Source organism: Cebidichthys violaceus, unplaced genomic scaffold, assembly GCF_023349555.1.
Source record: "Cebidichthys violaceus isolate CVI_PGR_0920_01 unplaced genomic scaffold, fCebVio1.0.p SCAF_44, whole genome shotgun sequence".
NCBI lineage: Eukaryota > Metazoa > Chordata > Actinopteri > Perciformes > Stichaeidae > Cebidichthys > Cebidichthys violaceus.
The window spans coordinates 1,086,574-1,094,572 of NW_027176639.1; positions in this window are offsets into that span (position 1 = coordinate 1,086,574).

Sequence of the window (7,999 nt, forward strand, 5' to 3'; positions counted from 1 at the left end):
TAATTTCAAATTCCAAATTTAAAATTTGAACAATTTACTGATGTGTGTTTTTCAGGATTCAGAAAAATAAAGATGCCATCTGGAGCCAAAAGTGATGCCATAGAAGAACCATTTCTGGCTCCACAAAGAACCTTTCAGACCAGGGTTCTTTGGAGAACCATTTCTTTAAACGGTCCTTTAAAGAACCCACAAATAAATAAACATATATATCCGCTGGCAGCTAACTGCCCCACACCCAGATCATTGTTTTCTAATGTATCCCATCCCCCACCATCCAATAACTCAAACGTGAATTAAGAACCCTTTAATAGAATCAAGTGACGGACATGTAGAACCATCCAATAGATACAATGGTTCTTTAGTAGGTCATGGTTCTTCGTGGAACCACACTGCCTTTTAAAGACCCATTTAAGAACCTTTATTTTTCTGTGAGAACAAGAGAGCAAAAATATGAAAACTTATTTTTTGGTATGAAAATCTAATTGTGCATTTTGCTGAGTTGCTTATGTTTAGTATGGCCGTGGTATTATAACTCAAATATAGTGGAATATCAACAACAGATCAGTAACATATACGTGATTATTTTGAGTACAATGTACACCACTATACTGTATAATAGTTATCTAGTGTTGCAATGCGTCTCAACACTAGACAGATATTCACATTCATACCTCCGAACAGAAGCTCCTCTCCAGCTGATGTACATCAGAAACTGAGGCGCCAGAGAAAACCGACACGCAAACTACATCCTACCTGTTGGTGAGGAATACTTCTCAAGACGCTAACTAGGACAGAGCCTCAGCTGGACTCAGAGCTACTGAAGGAAGTGGATTTGAATGCAGTGTGGTGCTGGGAGGCATGCCATGTATTGGATGCACAAACAGCACCTGGTACAATGACAAGATTGTATTCACCGGCGATGGAAGAGCGCCCTTTGGTTGATGATTTGCTGCTTAATCGCCTGCTGATCTTTCAGATATTGTAGCAAAAAAAAAAAAAAAAAAAAAAAATCATCAGCAGATGTGAATTTCTAACGACGGACGTTATGACTTTCAATCTATCTCTGTCAAAGATCAAATTAATGGAAGACCGTCCCTACCAGAGCAATGACGCCAGCAATAAGCCGTCCAACCCGGCCGCACATATGTGCAATTTCATTATCATTTGACCCAATTTAACAAGAACATTGGACAACCAAGCTGCAGCTAGATTTCACTTCAAAGAGACGACAGATGCTTCAGTTGGCTTGTGGTGTTGGAACCTGTCTGTCTGATTGATGATCATCTTAAATTAAATGATCTCTCAGGATTTCAATCTAAGGAATTCCGATGGTTAAGTTACACACAATGACGCCAGAGCATAGCTTGCTAACGTTTCCATGGCGGTGCCATTTTGTGAGGTCAGTAAAGTTTAATCCTCAGCAGAAAGGGAATCTATGGACAAAATGCTAAAAACCAGTGGGGTACCATTTCAGCACCGCTCCTCACAATGATCAGGCACAAGGGTGCACACGCACACACAAACGCACACGCCCACAAGATGAGGGCGAGAAATAAAGGGCCGTCTTAGGTCGTTTCACTGTATTAGTTTAGCTACGAGGCTTGAAATAAAGGCTGAGACGGCTCCTCGGGGATGTTTTTGATGACTTTGTCGCCTCCTGTTCTTCACCGCACTCACCTTCCCCCCAGGTCCCCCCCCCTTTTCTGTGGATTTATCATCACTTTAAAAATAGCCAAACCCCAACAACCATCTGCAAAAGACTGCGGTCGTGATGTCTGACAAAGGAGATGAATATATATAGTGAGTGAGAAGGGATTTATACATCAATGCGTTTGACAGAAATATCATTTTTAGATTAAAATTAATACATAAATGAAATACCAAATGGTTAAAGTACTGTATATTACTGTATTTTTTCCTGCTCCACAAGGAATCAAGGGGACTTAACAAAGCGATTGTGATTCAGCTCATGCAGGGTGCAGCTCATGCTAATGTAGACCAGTTTAAGGTAGGAGGGCAAAAGGACGAGTTCCTTCTGAGTGATCAGAAATGATAGAAGATGCTCTGAAGTTGGATTAGAAAATGCACTGATATGAGTGTGCGCTACCCACCCAGCAGACACACAAACACAATAATCTGTTAATCTGCACACGCGTCAATATGCCATTAGTGTCGTTTGAAACGAGAGGGAATAGGTATCATTCTTACGAGACCATCAGCCCGGCAAAGGCTTTAGATGGTGTGAAACAGTGGATGACGTGTGAGGAGCTTTGGGACAAGAATCAGAGAGCCGGAGACACACTGGAACAGCCGTCCTGCTGCCCAGCAGGCCTTGGCCTCATTAGAATCAGCAGCAGTTTGGTTCTGGACGTGTGTGTGTGTGTGTGTGTGTGTGTGTGTGTGTGTGTGTGTGTGTGTGTGTGTGTGTGTGTGTTTGCTTGCACTAGCTGGGAGGCCCACTGGGCAGGAGCAGATGCTCCATCCTCACACTCAAACTCCCCCAATAGAGTGTGCTATCTCTGTCTGAGTTGGGCTTTTTGCTTGCCTCGTGTCTTTCCGTGTCTCCCTCACACTCGCCCTTTCAACCTCTGACTCTGGGATCGTATTATTCTTTTTCTTCCTGCAGCACTGAGATCACACTGTCCTTCCTGTCTGAACAATGGCGTTCGTGGTGGAAACAAACATGAAGAAATTGTGACCATACGTCGTCTCTAATGCATCGAGAAATTGTGAAGTAACTTGTTTGTTTCTTTACACTTTCTTGCTTTTTATTATTAGGAAAAACCGTGGCGTGCGACATCGCATGCTGTGCTCCTCTGTATTTCCCCTGGATCCTCACAGCAGAGGGTCACGCGCTGACCCGTGATAACGCGGCCGTGCTCCCAAGCAGAGCCAAAACCGCGATGATCTCTGCCCTTATTACAAGCTGCCCTGACATCGCAGCGACCCGATTGGCTCAATGTGTGTGGTCATGCAGTCGACAAGAGGCAAGGTGCTATTTTTAAAAGTTCAGCATTCAGTCATTGTGAAGCCGCAGTGTTGGTCTCTAGGTTCACTTTGGTACAGACTGATATATCTCAACAATGCCATGGCATTTTGTACAGGCATTCATGGTTCCCAGAGGATGAATCCTATTGACTTTGATGATGCCCTGACGTTACCTCTAGCACCACCATCAGAGTTTACCATAACAGTTTTTACCTAAGGGGAACCGGAGGGAAGGCGCTACGCTTCTGTTGACCAGCGGGGGCGCCCTCACATGCTCTGATATGCACTAAAAGCTCAACCAAGCAACGAGAAGGTCGGATTACCACGAACAGAAGGAGAGCAACTTCATCCTCTGCTCCAGTTGACGTTTCTCCACTTTTATCTTTACATAACAAATAGCTGTTTGCAGCCACAAGGTATGTGTGTCATAACTAAACACACACAAACCTCCTCAAACCTCGGTGACACCAATCCCCATGCCATTCCTAATGATGAGCCTCATCTGTGTTTATATACGAATGGACACTTTGAGTATTCATTCAGTCGAGCTTTACTAGTACAAGGTGACCTACATGCGTACATGTACACAGGACATACATAAAGTACGTACCCCGCCCCAGATTCCCCAATCCTTTTCTCTGCTATCCTCCACTTATCTCCAACAGGAAGCTTTATCATTTTGTCTGAGAAGCAGCGTCAACAACCCAGGCTAAATGGCCTTTTCCAGGACCCATTTGGCTCCACATCGATTAAAGACCCTGCCACCCTGATGGGTAATAGCAGCGGGAGGACAAGGGGGTGGAGGGGGGGGGGGGGGGGGGGGGGGATGTGTCAGAGAGGAGACCCAGTGATGGAGTGACTCGGCCCGGGCAGAAATCTAAACTCGTGTGGGGTAGATGGAGACAGTAGCGAGAGGAGGACCACTGAACCTCGACACCAGTAAATATTGGATGGAGGCTGTTTGCGGACCTGTCAGAGAGCGGTATTGATTCTCCCCTTGTGTCCAGTCTGAAGAGGTAAACAAGAGAATAGCATGAACATACAGTTCCATGCCGACGAGTCCTTGTGAATCAATGCATCCCGGGCAAAGTACGTTGTTCTTTCACCTGGAAATAAATGTCTGACCTCCACCAGGATTTGAACCTTGACTATAAATGCGATTCATGGATCGCATCTCTTCCCCCAAACCACGAAAAACAATAAACAGTATTTACTTCTGGTGAATCCACATATTCAGAAGATCGAAACCACTCTTGTGTCTTTGCATTAAGTATGGAGCCAGAGTAAGGAGGCAATTATCTTAGCTTAGCTTAGCATAAAGACTGGAAGCAGGGGGAAACAGCTAGCCTGGCTCTCCGAAGTTAAAAAGTCCACCTACCAGCGTCGATCAGAGGTTTACTTTGGACAGAGCCAGGCTAGTCGTCAGTATTTCATCCTGTGGCCTCTCTGAGCTTCTACTCTTAGTTTATTTTATGTATATAATCCTGTTGCTATAGAGGGAACTGGACCCAAAAACTCCATCATGCACACCCTGCTATCGTTCTGAACGCTAACCATCCTGTAAAGCAAAGCCTGAACAGCAGTTTGCTATATTTATGTAGAAAATACAGCGAAGGAACGTGATAACTGGCAACGCCTCGGATACGAATGTGATGTTTGAATATATACAGTACAGTTTAAGCCTAAGAATATAAAGAGCGTATCTCAGGATGGTGCCTGCCTATTTCTCCCTGGGAGAGCCAAGTCTGGAGGGTCTGCAGAAACAGGCCAAGCTGCTCTTAAAAAGGCCACTGGGGTCTGAGATTTATCACAGCACCTGCACACCAGTAAAAAGAGATCATTTGCTCCTCTTCCTCCACACATAAACTGCTGTCTCATTAGGGGGGGGGGGCCATAACATTTATCGTGGCACACTTTTTGCCTCTCCGTCTTACCTCTTATACCCAGACAAGGTGTAACAAGGAAATGTATTGCTCAGTTTCATGCATCAGTACGGCTCAGTCGCAGCGATGGATTATTGTTCATAAATGCACTCGGGTCAGGTTCGTGCTGATCTGGGGTCAAAGAGGTGAGGTGGATTTGAAAACATGCTTAGGTTTGGAGGCTCCAAGACAACAAACGGATCAAGCGACTGCTTTATCTCCCGAACAAACAGCAGCAGACAGGCTGTATTAAAAGAACACAGAGCATATCACGATACCGATCCCTCAGGTCTGGAGACCAGCTGTCTGTTCAGGTTTGTCCACACGTACCCTTTAGTGTCTGTGACACGGGGGTGGACTTTTGTAAATGAGGCCCTCGCCGCAATGTTTTGCAGTAATGCTGATATTCGGCAAAGCTCGGGTTGAAGCGTGTCAGCCTCAGTTTAACTCACATGGTGTCCTGGAGGATGAAACGGTCGCTGTGCGGCTGAAGACAAGAGAGTTCTCCAGCTGCAGCCGCACTAGCTGCTGATAGACCTTTAAATAGAAGTACTTGTGGGGTTGTTTTAGACAAAAGTGGGCCTTGACATGGTGTTGAGTGTGAGGACACACACACACACACACACACACACACACACACACACACACTTCCTCTCCATTTTCAAACACACCCTCAAATCAATAGCCTGATTGAATTTGGTTCTCTACTTCTTGCTCCCCAGGGGTCCTGTTGATTGGACTTGGCAAACGCAATCTTGTGAGTGTGTCTGTAACAAAGAGAGAGCATAAATGTGTGCGTTTCCCTCATCGGACACAAAGCGAAGTATAGCGCCTCTGATCGGCATTTTGAGAGGACTCTCCAGTCCCCCCCCCCGAGCAAAAATCAAGACACAACATTTGTCCATCCATTGTCCAAAACACGGCTGCTCGACCCCCGTCCGGAAGTCGGTGACGGTCAGAGGAAATAATAAGCCTCCAGCTGATGTAGGGTTTGGAAATCATTGTGAAGTAAAGAGGAAACAACAATCTAAGAGAAAAAAAAACATGGTTTTAAAAATCATAATGTAACGATTTGTACAGATTCTTTCATTATAAGCCATATTGACATCCTTTAAAAACAAATATCAAAGAAATCATGTCAAGATGGGCCGGTTGCTACATCCACAGTAATGAGTACTTTTAATAACTCATAATTATCTTTTACCAGTCCCTGTAATGTAGCAGCTTTAACACCAACTGAGAGAGAGATAAAAATGAACAAATGAGAGAAAAGGAGAGGAAATGTGTGGCGCTCCCTCTCCCCCTCTCTATGACTTTGCACTTTTCTCCTTATTAGTGGAGGCGGAGCTGCCGGTGTCCTGCCGGGGACAGCAGCAGCAGCAGCAGCAGCAGCAGCAGCAGACACTGTGGCCAGAATCTCTAATGAGAGGTCTAGATAGATAATTGATGACAATTTTGAATTTGCGAGCCATTATACAGGCCTTGAACACTTTGGTTTAATGAGAATTAAAGATTCAGAAGCAATGCATTTTATATCAATCAGGCAAACAACCCATGGGACAAAAAGAGGGGATGGACGATTGGGCTGGAAAAAAAAGGGAAATAAACACAGAGGAGGGAAAGTGTTATGTGTCTGAAATCTGCAGGCTGGAAGGCAAGGAAGCCACAGATGATGATTTTTAGGTTAATATTGTAAACGTTCTTCTGTTTCAGATTGTTTTGTGACATCAGATCATCTCTCATTTCAGTTTAATCTGATGCTATCTTTAAATGATCTAACTGTGACAATAACACACACAATCTGAATGTTGTTTATTTCCACTTGTAATGTTCTACTTGTTGACTGAACCCCACTGTGGGCTCAATCAAGTGCAGCGCAGTGGGTGGTCTCCCTTTTCATCAGTCCTCCTGAATGAAAGAGGAACACAATGTCCCGCTGACAGCCCTCTGGAGGACCGGGAATGTCAACTCAAGCTGTCACCACAGGGACTCCAAGATGGAGCAAAGGATGGTGTGGAGGAAGCACAGAGGTGGAGGAGGAGGATGCCCCCCCGACAATCGACCCCATGCAGACGGACGCATGCGGCCCCGCTCCGTAGGGGGGCTGGTGATGACATCAGTGGAGCAGCAGGAACAGCCGAGCTCTGTCTCTCACGGACAGGGTGTGCGTCCACAGGTGAGGACGGAGTTGGTCTCCTGTGCTGTGAGACAGACGCACATGTTAGCGTACTCAAAATCAGCTCACGTCCAGAGAGAGGCTCAGCATCACCTGAATACTCTTTCAATGTTTTTGATGCCCTCCAGGACGCACAGTGCCTGAGGTGGGTTCCCCCGGTTCATCCATGACAGCGCTGCCTCCCAACCTGTGTCCCGCTTTTCATGGCTCCGGGGTGAGGACAGGCAGGTTTTGGGCAACATCTTCCTGAACTCTGAAGGCATTCTCATCATCAATATCCTACCATGAGTGTGAAAAACCAGAAAGACAAGACATCATATCGCCAGTTTACTAGTGAGCCATGATTCGTTTGCAGGATCTGAATCTGGAATTACTGAGCGTTAATATCTTTAAATGCTGTACTTGTAGATGAATTGATCTGTTCCCACAGAGACAAAGGTCTGTGAATCTAAACGATATAGTTGGTATTTCCACCTTTGAACATCTGGCTTCTGCGATGTTCTATGCAGCCTCTGTGTGTCAGAGAAGCCGGGCTTATTTGAACCCATGAAAAGCGTTTCCAGCAAAGTTCCCGTTCTAAAAGAAGCCTAAATTACTCTTGTGACCCGCCTGAGCCTGCTTTGATAGATAATTCCCTTTATGTAATCATCTTAACGTGATTACTAGACTGTGAGAGCCGTCTAAGAGGTGACTTTTGTTAACCTTTTATGGGTATTTCCCTGTGGAGGAGCTATAAGAGGCTCGGCTATTGTCTGTTTCACCATCAGGGCCGACACAGTCTGCCAACGTTGATATACTTCTATGACGTGTCGCCTCTCTCACAGGGAGGGGGAAATGAAGTCCATAAACTCAAACATATTTCCCAGTAAGCACATGAAGAGAGCGTAGATATATTTTATTGTCCTTGAGAGGA